The sequence below is a fragment of the Balaenoptera physalus genome, assembly GCF_965194825.1.
Source record: "Balaenoptera physalus genome assembly, chromosome: 2".
In the NCBI taxonomy this organism is placed as follows: domain Eukaryota; kingdom Metazoa; phylum Chordata; class Mammalia; order Artiodactyla; family Balaenopteridae; genus Balaenoptera; species Balaenoptera physalus.
The window spans coordinates 134,059,722-134,085,687 of record NC_138883.1 but is presented as its reverse complement, the minus strand read 5'-3'; the positions used below and the strand labels follow the sequence as shown (position 1 = coordinate 134,085,687).

Here is a 25,966-nt window from a genome sequence, read left to right as displayed (position 1 = left end):
AACTCATTGTGTGCTGGAGTTATGCTCTAGCTCTGTTTCTTTCTACACAAAGTGCACAAACCTTGCCATCGCTCTTCAAAAGTTAGCAGATCCTATAGAAATAACTTTTTTAAATAGCTCAGTGCTGATTTTACTGGCCGGTGTTTAATATTTAAATTTTCTAACATTTAATATTTAAATGTTTCCAATTGTTGACAAATTGTTCTCAATTTCTGAAGTCCCATCACACTTCAATCTGCTCTCTCACATACAGACCTAGTTCTACAGAATCCGTTTTAGATTTAGTTTCCCCTTTTCTGTCTGTTTTCTTTTCAACTTTTTAAAAGAGCCTGCTGAGACTCCAAACTCAAGCAGTAAGACAGAAGAAAAAAAAAAAAAAAAGTCAACATCAATGAGGCAGGGGAACTAGTTTCTTCTATGAGCATCAGATTCCAGAGTACTCAACCTGAATTAAGTGCAGCCATCAGACGAACCATAGAAATGGGAAAGTCGCTGTTATAAATTAATGATTATTTGCCGTGCATGTTAGAGTGGCTGTTTGTTCCACATTTTATTGTGATGTTTTATTCTTATTCACTGCAACAGTAATTGGGTCTTAAACATGATAAAGTATCTTAAAGCTGCATTGGTAGCTGAGCTGCCTACAGCAGGTTTTTAACTCTAGTTAAAGAAGGTTAATCAAAGCTAATGAATGTGTTTTATCCAATGCCACGAGGGTATCCAAAAAATATGCAGGAGGTGACTAAGATCCAGATTGTTCAGCTGGAAATGCAAATACATTTTCAGCGAGTTTGCAAGTGTCTTTGATGGCCCTGGGTGTATGGCCTGTACCTGCAAGCCCAGTACTTTTCTTATCTTTCTGCCTCTCACTCTTCTGCCATGAAAAAAAATATATGAACCTTATGAAAATACAGGGGAGGAAATGCAATCCCACATACAGCTATCTGTGTGAGAATATCAAGAGACTGTTGCATTCAGAAGTTCAGAATAGCTCTGCTCTTTATGAAAGAATATGAGAAGCCCCTAATAAGGCTAATTCATTAGAACAAGTGTTTGCTATTAAAACACACCACGCAGGACCACAGGCATCCAAGCCAGACAGTGTGGCAATTAAAGTTGCCTCCCTGCAAAACTCGGGCTGCCCACCAACTCTCACCCACGAGTTCTGTTTTATTTTCTTCTTAGAAATGACATTGAAGAATGCAAGTTCATAATCTGTCAGACAGCGGAAGACCAATCAGTCTCTGGCCACGACACCGTTGTGTCCCCTTTCAGTAAGAATGTTCTAAAAATTCAACTTGTCTGCCTGTGTCCTTTTTCAAGGCTGGGCAATCCACTTTGCTGTCTTGAACACTGCCTTGTTGCATTGGAAAAAACTCACAGCGAGAGATCATTCTCCAAATATCTAAATTCACAGTGGTGGACGGTTTTTCATCTTAATCCCAGCATTTACGGAAAACACACACACGCCCTCGGTCTGCAGTGACACCTTTTCCCCCTTGGCTGTTGGCGGTGCTTTGGAATGAGATTCATAGCGACTCAGAGGGCTGTTGCTGGTGTGGAGAAGCCCCCTTCCAACGAGACAGAAAGGAGGGGTGGGAACACCATTGTGGCTTTTTCTCCTGCTCTCTTTTTAAACCTAAATAATATTTATACTTTGGGGGAAAGGTGTGAAAGTGGGATGGACCTAGGAAGCAAGGCAGGATCCAAAAAGCCAGGGAAGGGGGAAAAAAAAGCCCGAGGACTGAATCTAGCTTAGGTCCAAGGAAGGCCTCCATCACAGGTTTCAAAAGCACATTTTTTCAGTTTCACTAGCCACAACCCCCTTGATGAAAACTAGTTGCGAAATTCAGTGCCTGTTAGGCCTCAGCTAATTAGAAAAAATGGGCTTTTTTTTTTTTCTTTTCCTTTCTTTCTTTAGCACCTTTTCTTTCAAGCATTTAGTCTCAGGAGGGGGATCCAGGCTCTTGGCCGGGCTGTTTTGAAAACACGCCTTTGAATGCCTCTCCCTAATTCACGCCTTTTGTTTTTCGGCTTTTGTGTTTGCCAGTTTGACCATATAACGTTATACATCTGGTGTATAGCTTGTTGGGGGCTTTTTTCTCCCAGGGATCCTATGCATTCCCTATAGGATCCTCCAGGGCTTCAATTTGAGCGATCTTGTAACAGAAAGGGGTAAAGGAGCTCAAGAAGGCTGGGGGGAAGCAGAGAGAGAAATGAGTGAAACCTAAAAAAAAAAAAAAAAAAGTTGAAAAGAATTCTTTTGCTCTGGTCTTTTCTTCTCACTGTTGCGACTGGACCCTGAGTCAGCCGGCGACAAGGCCTCGGTGGGAAAATTGACGGGGCCACAGAATAGATAACTCATTGGAATTCTGGCAACATATTCGTAAATAAAACAAAAGTGGAGAGGCGGGCTGGGGGAGGGCGTGTGTTTCTGGGGAAGCGCAGGGCTGCGCGGGGCTGGAAGGACCCTTCCAGGGCCGGCTCCCTGACTTGCCTCTTGCAGGGGACATCTAAGATGGTCAAAGGAAAGGAATTTGGACTGTGTTGCCCAGGCTTGTTTAGCAGAGCTCTTGCAGCTGGAGATGTTTATTATTGCAGCTATGAGGGTGCTCTTGCAAACACACTTTCCAAGCCCTAGAGAGCTGAAATAATCCGCCTTGTTTCTTCAGAGAAGCAGGCAAGTTCTGTGTCTCGGACGGGGTTTCTTTTAAAATAGGAACATACCTGTGCATGACTATTTTTTTCCTCCTGCTCCTCACGAAGAGATGCCCCCCAGATTCAGTTTGCATTTATCTTTTCCAGCCACCACCTCCCAGACACACCTTTGACAAAACAGCTTGGATGGGCTTTCTGGGAATGGTGGTATTTGTGCATGTTTCCTGATGGTAAAATCTCCCAGTCTTCCAGCTGCTTTTGCTATTAATGCACATGATGAGTAATCTTCTGGCCAAGATCTTGTCTCAGTTTCCCCATCTGCAAAACGGACATAGCAAAACACCAAAGTCAGAATTCTTAGTTTTCTTATACTTTGAGTTCTCTTTAGAATGGGTTTGTTTCATATGTATGATATTTCAGATATCATATGTGAAATAAACCCATTATAAAACTCATTATAAATAAATATATTGTGCCTTGATTTGGGGTAAATAAAACCTAGAATAAATAGGAAGACAATATGTTTGTAGCTGGTGTTTAAAGCTAATACCAGCAGCCTTCGCTTTTCTTTACTGCTGAACAATTTCAAAAGCGATACTAGGCATGAAAGCAAAACAAACTCATTTCAGTGCAAAGCTTATGAGTTATTTGTTTTTCCCTGAATTCAACAAGGGGGTGGGTGGGCGGGCAGGGAATTTGTTTTAAATATAGAAATGTGGAAAATACAACACACTCCGCAGACTATCTTGGAAGGTTCTGCAGCTCACGGTGCAGAGTTTATTAGAGATGTGATGTAACTTGTGAATGTAGTTTTCAAACATAGTTAAGGAATATACTGTGAAAGATCTTACTAAAAAATACCATTTTTTGGCTTATATGTTTGTAATTCAGTTTACCAGCTGATTAATCCCTTGATAAGAGTTTCTTTAGCTGGAAATCTGTATCCCTGTCTGTCCTTAATCAATCTAGTCACCTAACCAATAATGCAGATCCAAGGGTAAACACAATTGAATTGGAGAAGGTTTGGAAGGAAATAGTGAGATCTTTTTTAAAAAAATATTTTTAACTAAGACACTTCGCTGTTCCAATTAGACACATAATTATAAAATAGGCTAATTTTCAAAAATCTGTTTTTTTCCTAAACATCAATCAGACTGGTAGAAAAAGCCGGCTATTCAACATTGAGATATACTGTAATTTCCTTGGAAAAGTAACTTACCTAAAGGAACTATTTTACTTAACAGACAAAGACTGTTTGTTTACTCTGAGTTCCCTGCAAGGTTGTTGTCGTTTTTTTTGTTTTTGTTTAAAATGGTTTCAGAACAGGGAGAAGTAAGACCATCCTCAGCTGAAACAAAAACAAAACAAAAGAAAACATGGACTTTAAAATTCTTCAATGAATTCCTTAGCTTCAAAATGTAAAACTGTCCCAGCAAGAATGTCACAAAGTGTAAGCACAGAAGGATCTGTATTTTACTGAAAACATTCTCTCCATAACATCCAAAGAATACACAAAGAATGAGCTGCTCTTATTTATATGACAATGTCTGTATTTATTATATCTTCAAATACGCTCAACAATTCGATACCACTTTCTAAAAGATTTCTTAGTCAGACTGAGACTCCTAATCCACCCACCTTCTCTTTTAGCCCACAAGTCTAGATGTGAAGAAAAATGTCCTTTATGTTTCTGTGAAGACTGGCATTATTTCTAATAAAGTGGGAGTTTAGAATTAGAGGTAAACCTGGTGGCAGGTCATCCAGCAGCAGCAGCAAAGTAAAAATGACAAATAGCAGTTCCCCACTTAAGAAAATAACATTCTGTTGATTGACCAACACCCTTTAAATTTTAGCTCTTAACAACTCTTACAGAAACAGGAACTGCCAATAACAAACTTGATTTCCAACATCCCCAAGGTAATAATAATCCACTAATTTGACTATATCCCAGCTGGCCCTCTGTAACAATTTCTATCTGGTTTTTGAAGCAGGGAAGCCTTATCTTTCTTTGGGAAAACACACACACACACACAGAGGGAGGTTGGGCCGTGAAGTTAAGGAGTGTGGAGAGAAAACACATGGAAATTTAATGTGAAAGTTTCTTGTTGCAATAAAGCTGTTAGGTTTGGCATGAAGACTGTTATCAGATGGTTCCTTTGACATTACTTGAGCCTTTCAGTAAGTAAGACAAGCCTGAAGGATTAGGTTGTCAACTTCAGCCTGTCATCTTTGGGGAGGAAAGAAAAAAGTTTCTTTTTCCTTTTTCCTTTCTCTTTTCTTTCTTTTTTTTTCTTTGTTTTGTTTTGTTTTTTGGTTGCATCTTCCTTCACCAGCTTTGGGGACTGCAGGAGAGGTAGTTAAGGTGTAGAAAACAACTTCAGGCTCACATTGATCGCAAATGTCCTGCTTTTAAAGACAAGTGAGCCAGCCAAGCTGTAAGGCTAATCACCCTGGGCAAGTATGAATTTATCTAAAGAGGATTTCATGTGGAACCCCCGGAGCCGGCCGCCAAACGGATGACTGCACACTTTAAGAAAGTTAGTGGGCCTTCTCCCAATCAACTGTCAGGCCACATAAAAGGTCTGGAACGCGCTGACTTAAGCAAACGATATTTAGCCATCTAAGGAGACCAGAAGGCCCAAGATTTTGCTTTGTTGGAGCTGACAGGAAATATTGATACGTATCAAGTAACACTCCTGATGTAAAAGGGAAGAGGGGATTCCTTTCGGCACTATCTCTATTTACAAAACTGTCTTGTGCTTTGGAAACAAGGTGGGGGCAGGGGAGATGCCAAACCAACACTTCACTTGGGACTTTTCCAGCTTTCCTGGGACTGCAGTTTAGTGAAAATAGGAACTGAGCTAAATTTGCCTCTTTTTAAAACCAAAGGTATTGGAATTGGAATTTGCAAACTCTCTGAATGTCTAGCTGACAGGTGGAATTTACCCATCACCTCAAATCTATCCCTTTAGTTTATTAATTTAGATAACCTGCCATGGCTTATGTTTTGGTGTGTTAATATGCCAGAGTATCTTTGAAATATCTGGCTATCAAGCCTAAAAAGCAAATGCTCTGAACAGGTCCTAGGAATCGAAGTTCTATTTTTGTGAGAAATAATGCTCACGTTTTAATGATTCATCACTTTCAGTGTTTTAACCACTTGAGGGGGAAATCATAATGTCCTGTATTGGCAAAGCCTGATGGGAACTTTGAGCTTTTACCATAGAAAAAAGGTTGGGTTGGAGGGTTTCATTTAAAATGGGGAAAAAAAACACGCTATTTTATCAGAAGACTCTAAATGTTCTCCATCAGTGACGTTGTACCTGAGGTGATATCCTTAAAGATGCTGGAGGTGACAGTGTTAACGAAATACCCGTTGGCATTAAACAGCATTTCTAGAATCCTGATTGTAGTACTAGAAAGGAAAGTGAAATTTGTAACAGCACAATAAACAAGGGAAACTGCAGAAAAGAACCTGCTTGTTCTGTGAGGAAGATCGCTTCCAGTTAAACAAAGAAATTTAGGGTCGTCTGCTTTTCATGAAAATCGCATACATATGGCTTTTGAAATTTGTCACTGAAGACGGTTTTGCTCTAAGGTAAAATTCACCGCTTTATAGCTGTTCAGCTGCAACTCTCTGGCTTTTTTTTCCCTCTTTTGGCCTGCAGCCCAATATGAATGTATGATCACTAGCACAATAGTTAAACATCTGAGTCTTTTTGAAGTGCCTTCAATGTTACAATGATGTGATGGTTGATTGCCCAGCCGTCAGTTTAGAAAAGGACTCCATTTCGCCCCCTAGTGGTAGAGATTAAAGTTTAATTACTGCTTCATAATACAGAAACCCTTTTTTCCCCCTGTTTCCCATATTTTAAGAACATAGTGTAGTGCGGGAAGTACTAATGAGTTTCTTCATAATCAGTAAAATGTATATTTTCACAGGAAAACTATACCGAATGGACTGTTTTGCAAGCCAAGGGATCATTCCATATACCTTTCATGCATTTTGCTGGGCTTTGCTGAATAATATACACTGCCACTATAAACTGCCATTGTTCCCACTACAGCAACCCTCCTGGAAAAATTCTGGAACTTCTTAATGGAAGCTTTTAACCAAGAAGTGTATGCTATTGCCAAAATAATTGGGAGAAAAGAAAGCATTGCGTATTGTCAGGTATTGTGGAAGTTTACCTTTCTTTTCAGATGGCTATTTTTGTACAAAATGTAACCAAAACAGTTCTCACTAATGACAGCACTGGTTACTCACAGGTCACATTTCCTTAGGGTTCAAGTTCATAAAGAAAGCCATGTACACCCAACGTAAAAAGGATTTGTGACGGTGACGAGATATTTGATATGGGAAACGTTGATCATGTCCAGCTCTTTTGGAGCTGACAACAAAGTAGAAGGGATTTGTTTGTTTGTTATCCTGTCCTGGCTTTGTTTTGCTTATTTGTTTTTTTATCTTTCAGGTAGGGTTCATATCCTGCATGCAGGCGAGCATATGAAAGCACATGAAATCAAGCACCTGTAATAGAAGGACCATTGAATGAGAGTGTATGTTTAGGTCTTGCACAAGTGAAAGCTCACATTGGAGAAAGATGGAGAAGGCAGAGGAGGAGGAGGAGGAGGGGTCCAAGGAGAGTGGACGGGGCAGCTGGACCGTGTGTAATGTGTCAGTTTGCATCTGTGCCACCATTGTGCTGCTGATGTTGGAATGCAGGGAAGGCGCTAGTTTATTGAATAAGGAGCCATGTAAATTCCAGCTGTCAACATGTGATCACTCCTTTGGACAAAGAGAGAGATTTTCTCCTTACCCATATTTGATTTCTAGTCACAGCTACACATTTTTCCTGAGCCCTTTTGCCACCAGGCTGTAGCTGGGTAGCTGGGTAGCCTTTGGTTACCCTTCTGTTTTCAGACTGGTTCTGCAGGTTTAGTATCCGGTTTGTAAAGGTGTATGGACTGCAATTCAAATGACATGAGGTCAGGATTTTTTCAGGAAATAATGCTAGTTCTATAGTGATATCAAGTAATCAGTAGTATTTTTGAAGGAGCAGACTGGCTATTGTTTTATTTATTTCACTGTGATAGGCAAACACTTTCCTCAAAAAGAATAGTCCAAAACAAAAATTAATATACTCGATGGCTTTTCTTACTGCAAAACATGTCAATTGGGTTATAACCATGTCAATTTAATTCCTTTCTTTAAAAATGGCTCTGGGGAACCACGTGATCCACGCGGGACCAGAGAAGCACTCACTGCTCACCACTTCTTATTGCTATCTAGCTCCCCACCCTCTCCATGTGGTTTGAAAGAGGCTGCTGACATTTCTGAGATATGGAGTGGGGTTCTGGGAAGCTCTCTACAAACTGGAAGGGGAGGAGGAAGAGGAGGAGGAGAGGAGAAAAGCATTCTCTGAGTAAGACCAACTCCAAAGCAGCTTTAGTCTCATGGGGGTTTAATTAGAGAAAGCAAATCTCAGCCCTGTTCACACAGGCAAAAATTATTCATACTAGGAGATCTCAGATGCCAATTTTTTTTTTTTTTATAATAGGAAGTCTAGAACATTTTGTGGTGTGTTAGGATTGCAGCCTTTCTTTCTCCTCATTGCAGAATTTCATCTCTAAAAACAACCCCAAATGTCACTGCTTTCCTGGTGTCACTGATGTGACAGTTCCTAGAACTCTGGCTGAAGGCAGCAAATAGGATTTTGATGACTTCTTTTCTTAATGTCCATTACATATGTACAGATTATATATGTATTTCACTTTAAGATATTCAACCTATTTCAATGATTTCCATGGGGGTACTTTCTAGAAATGTATGGTTAAACATACAGATGAAATGGAGAAATTGCTGGGGGGAGGGTTGCCTAGACAAATTATTTGGACCTAACAAAATCATAATCTTCCTGAGCTCCCATTAATTTGTTACCAAAGAAAATCAACTGCAATTTAGAAATGCTTGAGTGACACTTGACTATATTGATTTTTTTTTTAATTGAAGTATAGTGGATTTACAATGTTGTTTTAGTTTCAGGTGTACAGCAAAGTGATTCAGTTATACGTGTGTGTGTGTGTGTGTGTGTGTGTGTGTGTATGTGTATATATTCTTTTTCAGTTTTTTTCCCTTTAGGTTATTCCTAAATATAGAGTATAGTTCCCTGTGCTATACAGTAGGTCCTTGTTGGTTATCTATTTTATATATAGTAGTGTGTATATGTCTATCCCAATCTCCTAATTTATCCCCCCCTCCTTCCCCTTTGGTAACCATAAGTTTGTTTCCTATGTCTGTGGGTCTATTTCTGTTTTGTAAATAAGTTTATTTACCGTTTTTTTAGATTCCACATGTAAGTTATATCATATGGTATTTGTCTATCTCTGTCTGGCTTACTTCACTTAGTATGATAATCTCTAGGTCTATATTGATTTTAAAAGATGTAAAGGGTAGCCTCATTTTGAAGTCATTCATTGGTTTTTTAAACGTCACCACCACCATCATCCTCATCCATTATTGGATGGTCTCCTACTAAGTAGAAGATGCTAGGCTCAGGACACAAAAAGCTAAAAGAGAATGTTTTCTTCACCTTGACTGGGATTGGGGTGAGGTAAGTGAGACCTATCAATTTTAAATAAAGACTAGATGAGTAGCAGTGATTTGCGCCAGCCACATGGGAGCCTGAGGCAAAAGGAAACATGGTAATAATAATCTCATCTTTATTTTAAATTTTGATGTTTTGTTCATAATGGATTTTTGCATTAATTTTGACTTTAGCATATTGCATTCAAATATTATTTATCTTGGTCGTTGAGGTTTTGGTACTTCACTTGCCTCACCATCTTCCCAGTGCTACTTACAGACCAGGGAAAGATGGTGGCACACTTGTCTTATTTCTGTCCATCTAGCTTTTTAAGATTCAATAGAAATTTATTTCAGCCAAAACATTCTTCATGTAATCATTAAAAAAAATTTATATATGGTGATTTTCCATGTGATCTCTCTATGGTGCTTTTCGAGGGCTACCGACACTCAGATAAAGGCTCTTGCTACACACACTGTTTTCTCTCTCTAGGAACTAGTTCATCTCAAATTTAGGATGCAGAAAAGCTATTTTCCCAGGCACTGTCTGTCTTATGTCACTACTCAAAGACCGTCCAAGCCCACTGGTCAAATCGTTTCCCAGGTACAGAGTTTCTTATCAGGCCAGGGCTCTCATGCCAGCTCTTAACACTGCATTTCCCTCCATCCTTCACCTGATTAACTGCCCCCATCTGCTGCAGAGTCCTGTTATTAGTCACATGTCTCTCCCTGATGCTGCCCTTTGGGCAGTGGATTTCCGATTCCCGGGCACAGGGCAACATATGTTCTTCAACTCCAGAGGCTTATGTCAGACACGGCCACTGCCAAGAATGCTTGATGTGGCCTGCTCCAAACTTCTTCCTTGCTAGTTCAGCCTAGAGAGACAGTGTGCCAGCGCGGAGAATAACATGTGTTTACAGGGCATGAAAGCACAGCTCTACGCTGCTATAAACCCTTGGCGTATTTGACCTGAAAGGAAAAAATAAATGATCACATAGAATTTGGCTTTTTTTCAGCAGACTGTGACTTGACTTAGATGCCTGGAAAAGACAAAGAGATGTGAGACAGGCAGGTGGGGGGGGTGGCGGGGGGGCATTGGTGGAGGGAGAGAGAGAGAGAGAGAGAGAGAGAGGCGAGAGAGACCGAGGGAGAATATACATCTCTATTTGTACCATTTAGCTACAGAGAAGGAAATGCAGAAACCACCTCTCAAGTCAGAAGAATACTCCAACCAGCCAGGGTGTTATAAATTAGGGCCTGTCAGTATTACAATGTATATTAATAGTCACACCTCTTTTTAATGAGTTTGGCATTGGCAGCTGAGAGGAAATACAAGTCATCATGGCTCTGCTCATGCAAACCCCGACAAAGGAATCCGTAATAAATCTTCCTAGAACAGCACTCACCATAAATATGTATCACATAAGGCATCTGTTTTACATTCTGCATATAAATCAGCATAGCGCTGAATAGCAATGAATCAGCTTCTCAATGCCTGATTTGATAACAAATCGACTTGGATCTTAGGAGAGAGAATTTACAGCCCTCACCCTCAAGACAGATAGTCAATACTTAAGACGAGTGCCAAGTTAACTTTTCTTCAGCAAGCAAGTTTCCAGAATGTGAAACTCATTGGTGCTCAGAGTGGGTGGGGAACAAGGCTGGGCAGTTCCAGGGTGAGGGGAAGCAGTCTCCCTTCGAGGGGAGGGGTTTTGAGAATTTTCAGTTCTGGGTTTGAAGGACACTGTGACATTTCTCTGCAGGTGAACATTTTTCTCTCTGTTCTGCCCCCTTCCTTGGGTTTCCTGGACTGGTGATGGAGATATCTTGGTCATGTAATGGGGGAGGGGGGGAACCACAGGGGACCCCCCCAGGCTGGGTGGGGCTTCCTCCTTGCACAGCCCCTTCACCTGTCCCAGCCAGGCTGGGGTGACTCCCACAGCTGGGGGAGGAAGCAAAGCTCTGACCCCTTTCTTTCCAGACCGTTGATAATAACTTCCTGTAAAGACCTTTTATTCCACACTACAAAATGAGTGAACAGTATTTATGGCGTCTTTCCAGTATCGGAGTGTTGATGGGATCAGGTCACAGGGGGAAACTTGAATGGCTCTTTATTGTCAGAGACCTGCCTGATACAGACATGTCCAGCCACACAGAGATATGAAATGCTTAAAGACCACATGGGCAGAGCAGGCACTGAGAAGACTGCTAAGATAAAGGCAGCTGTTCTGGCTGACTTGGGTTGGCGGAGGAAGGAACAGGTACCAGACCGGCAATTGGGTGTCACACGGGGTGGACAGATTCTCTTTTGCAAAGTTCTGAAGGCCATGTTTTATTTGCTTCTATTTTCTTTCACCTTAGCTATGGGTCATCATTTCTCTTTCTTTAGAAACAACCATCTCATTTGTACTAGGAAGCAGCCACTTACCATATTGCAAAATCTGAGTCTTCTTGAATATTGGTTATCTCCTTGGGCTGAGCAACCTAGGCTCAGATGTTGTGGCCTTTCCAATTAGTGCATGTTCTGTGGTTCACTTCTCAACCCCAAAGTGGGAAATAGATTTCAAAATCTCTCCACAGACTTTTATTCAGTGCTTTAAATCCAGTTGGGCAAATATCAAAAACTCCTCCCTCATTATGATTAGATAAATAACCAGGAAAAAAATTCTGAATTTTCATGAACTCCTATCTGATTTCACCTAACTAGAAGTCTTCTAGCTACTATTTTTCTCCCTCATTCTAGGATATATGCTGGTGTAGCTCTTAACTGAAGAGACTGTCGTGTTTTCTTAAAATTCAGGTTTTTATCGTTCGGAACTCACTCCAAGTACAATAACAACAGAAAATCATCCTGAAACATAGTCTATTTCAAAGACCAACCCACTTAACTCTTTTTCTCTTCATGGATCAATTGAGATGTATGTAAATACTAGAACAGTGATCCTCAGTTAGGGGTGATTTTTGGCTGCCAAGGGACATTTGGCAGTGTTTGGAGACATTTTTAGTTATTTTGAGTTGTCATAATTTGGTGGAAGGGTGCTGATGGCATCTGGTGGGTAGAGGCCAGGGATGCTGTCAAATATCCCACAGTGCAGACAGCCTTCATTCAACATCCCCACCCCCATGCAACAAAGAATTATCCTGCCTCAAATAACAACAGTGCTAAGTTAAGAAACTCTGTACTGAACAGAGTGAAGGCATGGATTATGGAGTCTGAAGGACTTGGGTTGGAATCCAGTCTGTGGCTTCTTAGCTGGGACCTGGAGTAAGTCACTTAACCTGATCCTTATCTTTGAAGTGGGAACTGACCTCAAAGGTTTGGTGTGAGAAGTATACTAAAGAGTGTATGTAAAATATCTGGCCAAAAATAAGTTCTGTAATTAAGTTTTCCTTCCCTTCCCCTAACAACAAATTACAATATAAGATTCCACCTCAAAGTGAGTTCTAGAAGAAAATAATTTTTGAAGTGATTATATTTTTCTTTGGCCTGGCCTTAGTTCAAAGTTTGGTTGTTTGTTTTCAAATAATAAAACAGAGTTTGTTTAACTTCAGTCTTACTGTTTCTAGGGACTGCAGAAAAGTTTAGTTCCCATTGGGATCTTTCTGATTGCAATTCCAATGGCATCAGCGATTTTATATGATAAAAGCAGGAAACGTGACGTTTTGGGAGTCAGGCAGACCTATATTCAAATGTCATGTCTGCATTTCTTGGCTTCGTGACCTTGGATTACGTGACCTTGGGCATAAGATACCTTGTTCAAGCCTCAGTTTTACTCACTGGCAAAATGAGAATCATGATTTTCGTCTTTTGGATTTGATTTTGGACTGTAAATAATGTAAGATAATGCCTAACCCAGAGCTAGATGGAGTTGAGGACCTGCCTTAATAACAATAATTTGAAGTAGCTGCTCTTCTTGCTTTTATTTTCCTTGCATCATTAAAGAAGTGTGAGGCAGGACAAAGGAAAGAGAACCAGGGTGGCCTTGTAGGTGGAGAGAACAAATCCCATGGGACAGACCAAGGACGAGAGTTCACTTTAAGTGAACATCCTGTTCATAGAAACCAGCCCTACATGTTTGAATAAGATCATTGAATGTATTGAACTAGAAAATGTTCCTAATATCCATCATGTGGTTTTTAAAGAGAGGAAGTGGTCAGGTACCACATATAACCAGAAGGGCTCTGTGACAGGTTGTATTTTCCAAAGATGGCTGCCACAATCTCCCGTCCCAGATCACACATTGAGAAACTCTGCAAATTCATTCAATGTATTTTATTCTAATATAATTTTTGATATGCTCATTTGTTTCAAATTATAAATGTAATGCATGCTCAAGAATGTAAGATTAAAAAAATAAAGTTAGCAGTAGTATTAAAATACCTAATGTGTTTAGTCACAGAGTTCAGATACAAAATTATAAGTGACCATGATGCTAAGGCTGTGTCTTCACATGCAAAACAAAGTGCAAATTAAGATAATTATTGCAAAAATTTAGGCCCAGAACCTGCTTACCTAGACAATCCCTATAATTAAGGAAAGGTGTTTGGGATAATTGCCTCAATTTACCACTTCAGTTGTTTGAGGGAATGAAGTATCGGGAATTGGTTTGCATAGTTTTCTTTTCTGAATGTATAAAATGCTTAATCAGACTATTTTTCTCAAAGTATTTCTTCTCAGTGAAAAGCCTTTCTTATATTAAACAAACATCCTTTGACTCAATTGTCAAAAGAATCTTTCTGTTTTCAATGCTCAAATTACCAATCAATTCTATCAATTTAGTTTTTTTCTAAAAAACAAAGAAAAAAGAAAAGAAAACCAAACAGCAGCAAGCAAGCGAGTTAACAAATTTAAAACACATATTTCAAAGTATAAAATGTTCTCAGGAATATTTCTAACAAGTAAATTGAAATCTACGCTTTGTATCGTGCTGAGTTATGTCTGATCAGATTTACAAGGACAATGGGACTGAGCCGTCTTGGACAGAATTTCCATTTCCTCCATAGTATGTGCAGATTGTTGGGAGGGACATAGGAGGTGATCTGAAGAGGGAGTAAAGAGTGGCTACAGTCCAACAATTTAGAAGCAATTGCAAACATTTTTTCCCCCAAGACTTAACTGAGATACAAACTTTCCAGAGGATGTGTGACAGGTAAATTTGGGAGTGCTTCTAACTTTTGCCCTGTGTCTTATATTAAAAAATATTGAATAAGTTATCAAGTAGAGTTCATTATTAAGAATCATGAGGAAAGCTGATGTAATATGAAATAATCAGAGGAATAGATAATGGGTAAGCAGAAATTCTCTTTGACCTCTGGTCTAACCTTGAAGGGAAATGTAGATTAGAAAAAGCAAAGCTGGAACTCAGCATGACACATCCATACAGGCCATGGGGCATAGACCATGGAAAAACAGGGGGATGTATGGACAGGAGAAAGGTGAGGTGGAAACAGAAACGGTAGGAAATGATGCATTGGACTGCTGAGGACAACTTCCTACTGGCATACCGTCCACATTCTTAACACTTCACCTCCATTGTCTGTTTACTCATTTTTTGGTTTATTTGTTTCTTATATTCAAGATGAACAGCTTGAGAAAGGGCTGCCACTTCAGAAGTCACATTATGCAAAAAGGAAGAAGATATAATGTAGGAAGGATCCACTTTGCAAAATGAAATCTTAATTGGTTAATTTAGAATTGGTTTATTTCTGTTTTCCTCCCTCTGATATCAAGCAATATACTACCTACCTGTCCTCATTTCAAATGTGCTTGTTTGTAAAACCACAATCTCATGAATAGTTGTTTGCCAAGATCTGTCTTATGTTTCACAGAACACAAGTCTATTGAATGGGAAAATCCTCAAGCTTTGTTTCAAAGATATATACTGCTTTGAAATGTAACGTTTTGTACTTGACAAAAAAACAGCAAAACTTATCCAGAAAAATACTTTTCTGAAACTTTGAGTGTTTGGCTAAAGTTTCAGAAATATATGTGGCCAGTTTCAAACATTACTGGGGCAGCAGCAGATTCATCTGGTTCTTTTCACCAGGGCTAAGTGTTCTGGTGAGGTGTGTGTAGTATGTGAATTGGTCAGGGTCCAATTGGGACCCAGTTTTTCTCAGGTCATCTCCCTCTTGTTTATGTTTCCTGTGACAGCAGTAACTGGAAGTGATCACAAAACAGTAGGATATTTATTTCCTGGTTTTAGCTGACTAATGAGCATCTGAGAGATACTTGTAACTTTTGTGTGCTTGCTCAGACAGTGGAGTTTCTCTCTCCACTCTTGTAGTTAAAATCAATCAAAACTATTTCCTCAACTGGTCCCATACTTAAGCAAAACAAATAAAATAAACCAGGGCTTTTATTCAGTAAACTGGGGTACCTAATAACTATTTCATTATTTAGTTTTATTAAAAGTAGCAAATATTAAATGATATGACTTCTTTATGTAGCAAAGATAAACTCCCTTCCAAATCCTGCCAAGAGTAATTTTTTAACTGGGGTAAAATGGGAAAGGAGAGGAGAAAAACATCGCCAAAAATACATGTTATATATGAAAATCAGTAGATAAATAAAATACCATCTTGAGAGTAGAAATAACAATAATAATAACGGCAAATCAGAAACGGATAGTACTAATTTTCCCTCCCTTTTCGCCACCTTACAGGATATCCCGTCTCGCTGCAGAAACAAAACACGGAAATGAATCAGTCGATAAAGGATTTTCTCCCATTAACGATGTTGGTGATTTTGTCCCATGCAGGGGAAGTGGACCATTAAGATGGATGTTCAAAATCTGTAGAGATCACAGTAGCTCCCCCACCCCTGCAGCTGGATGCAAACTTTTGTATGTGTGATAAAGAATGTCAAGCTAAAGGTAAATGCATTTTACCTAAGTATGATAATAAATCACCACCTAGACTGATCTAAATGTTTAATTTTTTCTAACATTGATAGTCACTCTCTTTTGACTGCAGCCATCGCTGACTACTTTTGTTTTTCCTACTGAATCTCATAAAACTGACCTCTGTAGAAGCCTGAGTAACTTTTCTTTGAGGGGACAGAGATGGAGAATAAAGCAATAATTGTGAGAATGTGGAGCCACAAGAGAGAAGAAATCAGGAGAAATTCAGCAGTCATTCAAAAATTGTTGCTGTGATATTTTTCATTTAAAAGAGACATAAATTCCTCTTAAACAACTTATATTTTTCAAAAGTTAAAATCAAAAAAGCTAATTAATTTGATTATGGTGGTTAAAATGGATATGTATATCAAAATATGAAGTAGGCTACCTTAAATATATGCAACTTTAACTTGTCAATTATAATTTTTAAAAAGCTGGAAATTAATTTAAATTAAACATCAGGCATAACAAAATAGAAAAAAGGAAAAGAAAATGACAGAGGAGTGAAAAGTCCCTTCCATTCCCAAGGTTTGTATGACCTAGAAATGAACTTGTCCTAAGAATCTGGTTTAAGACATATATTAAAAGTTTTAGAAGGACTTAGACTTTCAAATTTCCCAGAAAGATAAACTTAGTGTCACAAATACTATCACCATGTTGGGATCAAATTGGAGGATTCGATGGAATGAAATATTTAAAGCAGGAGGTGAAGAAAGATTTATGTAATGCTAATTTCAGGCAGTTTTCAAAGTTAATGCTTGTCCACATTTGCATGGCCAGCTCCCCTCACCCCAGGACCACGTGGTCAGCTCTGGCCTGCTTGCCACTGGCATCAACCACTTCTATGGTATGCTGGCTACAATTCAACAGTGAAGCATGCATATTCATTACTGAGCATTTAGGGAGCCTGCAGGCAGTGAAGTATGATGTAAATGGAAAAACAGAAAAAAGTATGACCTTAAAACTCACCATCATAAGCCATCTAGGTGTCCTGCTCACTGTTCCAATGTGGGGACTCAGACAGGCCACCCAAACTGCTGACATCCTTCCTTGACCCTTTCAAAGCAATTGTGAGCCTAATGATTGGGTTTTGGAACTGAACTTTACAGGAATTGGTTCCAATCCTGGGTGGTGCTGAGAAAACTCAAGTCTCACCAGAATTTGGCTGAGACCACCAGACGCGTTTCATGTGAGGGCCTTTTCCCATAATCTGACCAGAATGGTTTATAAATGTTCTGGGGATCAAAAAGCAGGTCCCAAAGGCTGAGAAAGGGCCATGCCCTGCTCAGCTAGGAGACCACACAGCCGTCCTCTCTCCCCTCTGAGTATTTATAGTTAGAAAACCATACCACCCTTCTCCTTCGGAAGCTGAGGGTGAAAGTGGAAAAAGCCAGAAACACAAATTGCATCCTACAGCTGAGAAAGCCTCTCTCTTGGAAAAGCTAGAAAATAAATAAATAAAGGGGGAAATCCAAATGGGATTGCTCTTCAAACACACAAATGATCTTATGTTAACAGTTGGGATTAAACAGCTGTCTCGTGGTTATGTGATCATAACAGATGCTGTGTGCAAACGTTTCCTGCTAGCTTTGTTTTGGTTATTGCTGTTTGTGCAGTTCAGTGGGCTGAATTCAGCTTAAGGGATACAGGTTTTTATTATCCTTCTGTGCTGCCCAGGCAGCTTCATCATCCCTTTAAGAGGAAAGGGGGCGAGTGTGAGGGATAGAGGGAGAGGAAATGGAGGGTAGGCGCTCCGATGTCACATTGGGAATGATGTCATATTGATGAAAAATTCCAACACACTGGTTTACGACCACTTTGCTGTTAAAGTGGTCCCTAGTTCAATTCTTTGTGTGTGTGTGTGTGTGTGTGTGTGTGTGTGTGTGTGTGTGTGTGTGTAGGCTGTCCTTGAGTCTAGTGCAGTTTATGCAGCTGGATTTATAGAACATAGAGAAAGATTTCTTTGATGACTAACAGATTATAATATTGTAATGCTCCCTGTTTTGTCTCTCTTCCTCCCATGCCCTCCAGATGTAAAAGGTACTAGCCGATTTTGATTTTTCCTAGAATTTTCATTTCATCTTAGGAATGGGGATTACCCTATCTATGTCAGCCAAATGACATGGCGAAATGTGACTGTTTTGGGAAGTTCAAATCTGGAAGCCATTTTGGCCTGAATTATATGACTTGTTTAAATCAAAATATCCTCTTGGCTCAAATTCTTCAGAGAGATGCTGTGATTCATAACACTTTGCCTACCAACAGATTTTCTTTCTACTTATATTTTCCAAACTTTTAAAAAATATGATGTAAATGGCAGAAATAATGTTTCTGGGTTCGCAAAGCACCTGGCTGCCATGAGGAGGCGGTAAAGAGAACAACATGGGCCCTATTTAGCAGGTCTGGCGTGGGCTCTGCCTGCTCGTCCACACCCCCAGGACCTCAATTCTCATCTATAAAAGGCCTATCTTCATGCACGTAGGCATGCATTCACTGGCCAGTAGCTCATCTGCACTTTTTGAAATTTTGAATGGGGGAAGGGGGAAGCAGATTCCATGGCCTAGCACCTTCTGTTATGAATCATACCTTTGAGTAGGATGTCCTACCATGGTGAAGTCTCTTCCCTCTGACATCTTTACTGAAGAGGAGGTTTTAATAATATACAAACATTTATGAAGGACCAAACTTAAATCACCATCTTATTCTCACTCTAGAAAGATATTTAATGGTAACTCTTCAGGGCTTACCAGCTCACAGAATGAAATTAGCCTCTCTCTGGAAAGTTGCCAAAGCAGTCACATTTCTAGAATGTTTTAAATCAATTGGAAGGCAACTTCATATACATTCAACTCTTGATCCTATAATGCTTGAACAGGTCCTGGAGGTATTTTCCTAATTTTACAGAAAAGCAAGTCAATGTTCATCCTATAAGGGGAGTAACATACCTAAGTTGTCCAAGTTTATACAAGTAGTAAGTGGTGGAGCCCATACTGGTACCCACATTGGGAATCTATGGCCACATGATACAGAGACTGAGGAGAGTATTTGCCCAGGGACCTCTGTTGTTGTCCTTGTCTTTTTTATCCGATGGGGTGGTGGGAGGGTGCTGCACTATGTCAGCCTGCCTCTATTGCCTCTAAATTGTTCAGGCAAACATCAGCTCTCTTCTTCCAGACATTCTAGGTGCTCTGGAAATACTGGAGAGTTTGTTTTCTATGTGCCCAGGAGGTCTGCATGTCAGCTCCCTTTATGGAATCAAGCCTGCGGCAACCTCAAAACAAAAGGTCCTTCCAAAGAAGATACACAAATGGCCAATAAGTACATGCAAAGATACTCAACATCCCTAATCATTAGGGAAAAGAAAATCAAACCTACAATAGGATACTAACTCACACCCATTAAGATGGCTAACATATTTTTAAAAAATACAGAAAATGACAAGAGTTGACAAGGATGTGGAGTAATTGGGGCCCTTGTGCACCCTTGATAGGGATGTAAAATGGCAGAGCCACAGTGGAAAACATTATGGCAGTTCCTCAAAAAATTAAAAATAGAATTGTCACATGATCTAGTAATTCCATTTCTAGGAATATACTCAAGAAAACTGAAAACAAGGTCTTAAAGAAATATTTGTACACCCATGTTCATGGCAATATTATTCACAATAGCTAAAATGTGGAAGCAACGCAAGTGTCCATCAATGCATGCATGAAAGGATAAATAGAATGTGGTATTTACATATAATGGAATATTATTCAGCCTTAAAAAAGAAGGGGTTTCTGACACATGCTACATCATGGATGAACTTTGAGGACATCATGCTAAGTGAAATAAGCCAGTCACGGAAGACATATACTGTATGATTCCATTTATATTATGTACTTAGAGTAGTCAAACCGATGGAAACAGACAGTAGAATGGTGGTTGCCAGGAGAAGGGAGAGGAAGGAAGGGGGAGTTAGTGTTTAATGGGTACAGAGTTTCAGTTTGGGAAGATGAAAATGTTCTGGAGATAGATGGTGGTGATGATTGCACAACATTATGAATGTACATAATACCACTGAACTGAATTCTGTACTTAAAATTTCATGTTATATGCAGTTTACCACAATAAAAAAATAAGAGCAAAACAAATGTTCCACTACAGTCACCTAAGACCTGAAAGTTTAAGTCTCTGCAAACTGCTTCCCCTGCCATTGTGCCCCTACTCCTTCTCCACTGTTAAGTCTGAACTTAAAACATACTTAGCTTTTCAGCATGATGGAGTATCCAGATACTATAGTGTGTACAGACTAAATATCAGTGAGAGAAGTGCAAATCAAGCCATCAAAGAGGTTTGATTTATACCCTTTCCTTGATGATTAGAAGTATCTCTAGGATCTTCATTCTTTTCAGGCTTGAGACCAATTAAAATGCAAATCTTTCCAAGAGAGAATGTTTTAAGCATTTTCATCTTTGAATGAAATTCAGATCCTTTTATCTTCTGTCTCTTTTTCTAAAACAAAGCTTCTTTTAATTACAAAGGTAATGGAGAAAAAGGGTTAATAGGAATACACACCAAGAGCTCTTACAAACTGTCAAGATGGAGACAAACTGCCCAAAAGAAGGAGTGGTGAGAAGACAGAGGCAGAGTGAATCCAGGTGGCCCCCGAACAAAGAAAAAGATGGTTAAAGTCACTTAGCAGCAGGAAAATGAAAATAACAAAATAGCAAAATAGCACTTTATATTCATCAAGCTGGCAACTTTTTTAAAATGTTATATCACCTATTGAGGACAGAAATATGCCGTAAAGGGTGCATTCATACACAGTTTGCAAAAATGTGAAGACTTTTTGCATTTTAGAAAAGCAATCTGTTGGAATACTTTATTTTTTATTTATTTTGTTTCTTTTTTTTTATTTTATTATTTTATTTTATTTTATTTCTTTGGCTGCATTGGGTCTTCGTTGCTGCACACAGGCTTTTTCTAGTTGCGGTGAGCAGGGGCTACTCTTCGTTGCAGTACACAGGCTTCTCATTGTGGTGGCTTCTCTTGTTGCAGAGCAGGGATCTAGGCACGGGGGCTTCAATAGTTGCAGCACGTGGGCTCAGTAGTTGTGGCACGTGGGCTCAGTATTTGTGGCTTGCAGGATCTAGAGCACAGGCTAAGTAGTTGTGGCGCACGGGCTTAGTTGCTCCACGGCATGTGGGATCTTCCCTGACCAGGGATAAAACTTGTGTCCCCTGCATTGGCAGGCAGATTTTTAACCACTGCACCACCAGGGAAGTAAAAGTACATATATTCTTCCACTCTCTGGTCCCATCCTTAAAAATCTACCCCAAGAAATGAAACGAAACCCCCTCTTCCTCTTTTAGGCAGTATGTAGGATATGGATGGATAAATAGGATATATATATATATATATATATATATATATGGATATATAGGATATATATATATATCCACATATAGGACATATATATATATCTCCACAGATATATATGAATATATAGGATATATATATCCACATATACATATTCATATATATGTGTACATAATGAATGTTTGCTACATAGTGCCATAAAAGAAAAAAAAACTAAGCTTTGTACATTCTTGCCAGGGACTATGATGCAACCACTAAAAAGAAAAAAATTAGAACCATGTCAGATGACTTAGATGAAATTCCATGAAGAATTGCTGAGTAGGAAAATCCTTGTGTAGGAAGTGTAGCCCATTTTGGAAAAACAAGTAATCACTCACACACACACACACGAAACATGCACACACATACCCTCTATATCACCCACAGAGTATCCTAGGATTATATTTGTATAAGAATGTATGTTCCTGAAGACATATGGAAGATTTATTACTAGGTAATTCACATCATTTCCTTGTGGAGAAATAGGCTGATGTGGGTAGAGAGAGAAGAGGGGGAAGTGAGTTTACAAGTTGAAAAGAAGAAAAAAAAAAAAAAAAGAACCAAAAATGAAATGTATTTTTTGCATTGCTGTTTTCTATATGCCAGTATACATATAAATAAATTTATTTTGAAAGATAAAACCAAAATATAGTACCTTTTATAACTAAAAACATGGAAAAAAATGAGGCTTCATGAGAGATACTGCCTGCCACTCTTGGGATTATAATTATACTTTGCCCAATTAAAAAAAAAAAAAGTAACTCATCATTCAATATGAGTTTTGATGATGCAAAAAATTCATTTGGCAATTTCCTTGTAAATGAAATAGCTATCATTTTGCTGTTCTGTGTATCCCTGGTTCTAGGAAGCAGAGGTAGTAAGGAGAGGATGGTTCATAGTTCAGCATCATGACCTAAAAATGTAAATAGTGGTGTCATCTGTAATAAGTAGCAAAACAGAACTTCATCAGTTATTGTTTTGAGTAGTAATCAGACACAAGTAACCAAGTTACACACACAAAACTCATTTCCCAGTTCTAGGAAGGTGTCTTAGAAAGGAGTAGCTAAATAGAGCAATGCAGAACCATACTTGCCTCTGGTTGCAAGATATACCTCTCAGCACACGATCATCCTCTAAACTGGTTTCCTAATTTGTGTTTCTAAAACTGAAGATGGGGCTGTTTAATGCTATGAAATTCCCATTCCTGATTTATTCATTTTGATTCATCTCTCTGTTGGCCAGTATATAAGTGTGAATTTATTTTCAAAAATCATAATACATGGATGATCAATTTTCAAAATATTTGAAATTGTACCTATGAAGCTTTTATATCCTAGAGGAAACTTGATTAGTGACAATAAAGATGAATCACAGTCTATTTCCCTTACAACTTAGCAAATGCTTTTCCATTACCTTCAGCGTTTTCAGCAGAAAAGTCTGAGGTCAGACCAGTTTGTGTTATTTTTTAGGTAATTTTATTGTTTGTTTCCTTTTTTAGTCCCCTGTGCTTATATGATGTTTACTTTATTAATTTAATTATCTTGCCAGCCTGTTAATGTTTCCACTGAGGTTACTTGTACTGTTATGAAACCATTTGATATGCATATACTAGTTTTTCTAACAAACACTATAAAGTTTTCTTTAATGTTGTCTTTGAGCTTTGTTTCTGTTCCAGTTGTCCTGTCTTCTTCTTACAGAACTCATAACTTCTTAGATTCCACCTCCATTTTGTTATCAATATCTACTATATTCTCACAAATATGTTTTTCTTTGAATGCTGAAATCTGTTCCTGATATCACTAGTGTTTTCTTTCTTTCAATATGATTTCTACCCTTTTCTTCTATCAATTCTTGCTTTAATTCTGCAATTGCATTTTTAGTTTAGTCTGTGTAACTGGTATGATACATCACACTTAAGATATTATGCAAAGGCTCAGAATTGGAAATTTCTTAATTGTGTAAGCTAGCTTAATTTCTCTCAAACAGGTCTCATTTCCACAGATGCCAAAATACATAATATTATTATTTCCAATAACTCTTTAAGATATATTGATATATACCTAAAAGTATATATATAGTTATATATATATGTATTCCAGGTGTAAAAAATTTAGTGTGTTAAAACAACACTAATTTATTACCTTAGGGTTCAGGAGGTCTGAAGTCTAAAATAGATTGGCAGGGTTGTGTTCCTTCTGAAGACTCTAGGGGACAATCTGTTTCCTTGCTTTTTTCCAGCTTCTAGAAACCACCTGCTTCCCTGGGCTTGTGACCGCACATCACTCCAGCCTCTGCTTCAGCCACATATCTTTCTCTAACTCTGACCCTCCTGCCTCCCTCTTAACCCTTGTGATTACATTGGATAATTCAGAATAATCTCCCCATCTCAAGAACCTTATTCACATTTGCAAAGTTACCTTTTGCCATGTAAAGTACCATGTCTATGAGTTTGTAGAATTAGGACATGGACATCTTTGGGAGGCCATTATTCAGCCTACTATAATTAAATTCATATATGATTTTCTCAGTCACTGGCAAATTTACAAATGCCCACTAGACCTTTTCTTCTAATTTCCCCTTCCAAGTTACTTGATTTAACAGAAAGGGTGGCTGGATCTTTATCACCTCCTTTTATAATAAACGGGTAAATAATAAGTAAACTGCTTTCCCGAGTTCTATGAGCCCCTCTAGCAAGTAAATCAAACCAGAGGAGGGGATTGTTGGAAACTTGGATTGATAACTGGTGGGTCAGAAACAGGTGACAGCCTGAACTTGCAAAGGCATCTGAAGTGGGAGAAGGAGGCACCCTTTTAGGATTGATCCCTTCATCTGTGGGATCTGAAGTTATTGCCATGTAGATAATGTAAGAGTTAAATTGTAGGGTGTGCAGCTGGTGTCACAGAGAATACTTAGTGTAGGAAAAACCCCAAACATCTGGTGTCAGGAGCATTGTAAGTGTGGTAATTGTGTGACGGCCAAGGTGCAGAACAAAGGAGAAGGTGAATGAATCCTTCCTACACCAGGTCTTCTTGTGTTTTACTGATCAAGTCAAACTGTTCCTCGGATTTTTTTTTTTTTCAGGTCCTGGCAATAGATCACATGCCATTTATCACTTTGGCCATAATATTTTCTTGGTTCTCCAAGTTATTGTTGCTGTTGTTTCCTTTTCAAATTCATACTTAACCAAAGCACCCTCCATCCAGGACTACTTCTAAGTGATGCACCCTAAACCCCACTCACTGCCCACTTCGCACTGACTAGAAATCTCTTCCAAGAGCTTCAGCTGGAGTCATTTCCATGCCAAAGGCCCCACCCCAATTCCCATACCAGTTACTCTACTAGGCAAAAATTGGATCTTATCGAAATCTTACTGCCTGGCATGTGGTATATTAAACAGATATAAAAACTACACCTTGTAGAAGTAACCACTTCTCTGAAGGACCCATCTTATAGGCAACACACGACCTGCAGTGACATTCACTCTGGCCATTTCCCACTTTACTGCCACTAACAGCTCTCCCATCGCAAGAAGTCACCAAGTGTGGCTCCTTATCTTTTTTCTGGGAAATAAATAATTCCTATCAACATTACAAAGTTAAGTGTTAATCGGGAGGAAATAAAAGAGAGAAACTGAATTCTGAGAGCCTCCAGAAAGCTGTATCATATTGCTAAAGAGCTAAATGGTGATTCTCAGGGGAGCAGAAGGTATGGGGAAATGAGAAGGAGAAAGGGAGTGCAAAGAAAGGAGCTTTTGATATATGTCTTGATGGCGTAGCATGTGTGATGAGTTTTCCTTTTTTGGCCATCCTTCCAGTTAGTGGGAATTAGTCTCAATTTTGTTAAGAGTCATCTGTCAATGGTTGTGTTAATTTTTATCTTTTTCTGTGTCTTCATAGGGGTGAGGGCTACTATTCAGATGACATTTTAAACAAAAGTTCTCACACTTTCTTTCTCTTGTAGGAGGAGACAAGAAAGGACTGAGGAGGAAGGGGAGATGGAAGATCAAGAGGAAGAAACACAGACCTTCAAGATGGTGGAGGAGTAAGACGTGGAGATCACCTTCCTCCCCAAAAATACATCAGAAATACATCTACACGTGGAACAACTCCTACAGAACACCTACTGAACTCTGGCAGAAGACCTCAGACTTCCCAAAAGGCAAGAAACTCCCCATGTACCTGGGCAGGGCAAAAGAAAAAAGAAAAAACAAAGACAAAAGAATAGGGAGAGGACCTGCACCTTTGGGAGGGAGCAGTGAAGGAGGAAGTTTCCACACACTAGGAAGCACCTTCACTGGTGGAGATGGATGGCGGCTAGGGGGGAAGCTTTGGAACCACAGAGGAGAGCACAGCAACAGGAGTGCAGAGGGCAAAGCAGAGAGATTCCTGCACAGAGGATCAGTGCTGAACAGCACTCACCAGCC

General features: G+C 39.2%; 1 long non-coding RNA gene across 4 annotated transcripts in view; it reads right to left on the bottom strand.

The window, feature by feature from the left end:
* LOC309654680 overlaps positions 1-25,966 on the bottom strand; it is a 128,862-nt gene that overhangs the window by 30,437 nt on the left and 72,459 nt on the right. Inside the window, exons 3-4 of one of the 4 annotated variants that reach the window (XR_014260398.1) lie at positions 2,728-2,976; positions 536-2,227 (exon numbers count right to left, since the gene is read on the bottom strand). This is a non-coding gene — a long non-coding RNA (uncharacterized lncRNA). Of the gene's footprint in view, positions 1-535; positions 2,977-25,966 lie in introns of those variants that run through there. The other 3 variants (XR_014260395.1, XR_014260396.1, XR_014260397.1) reach the window with 3 other exon arrangements.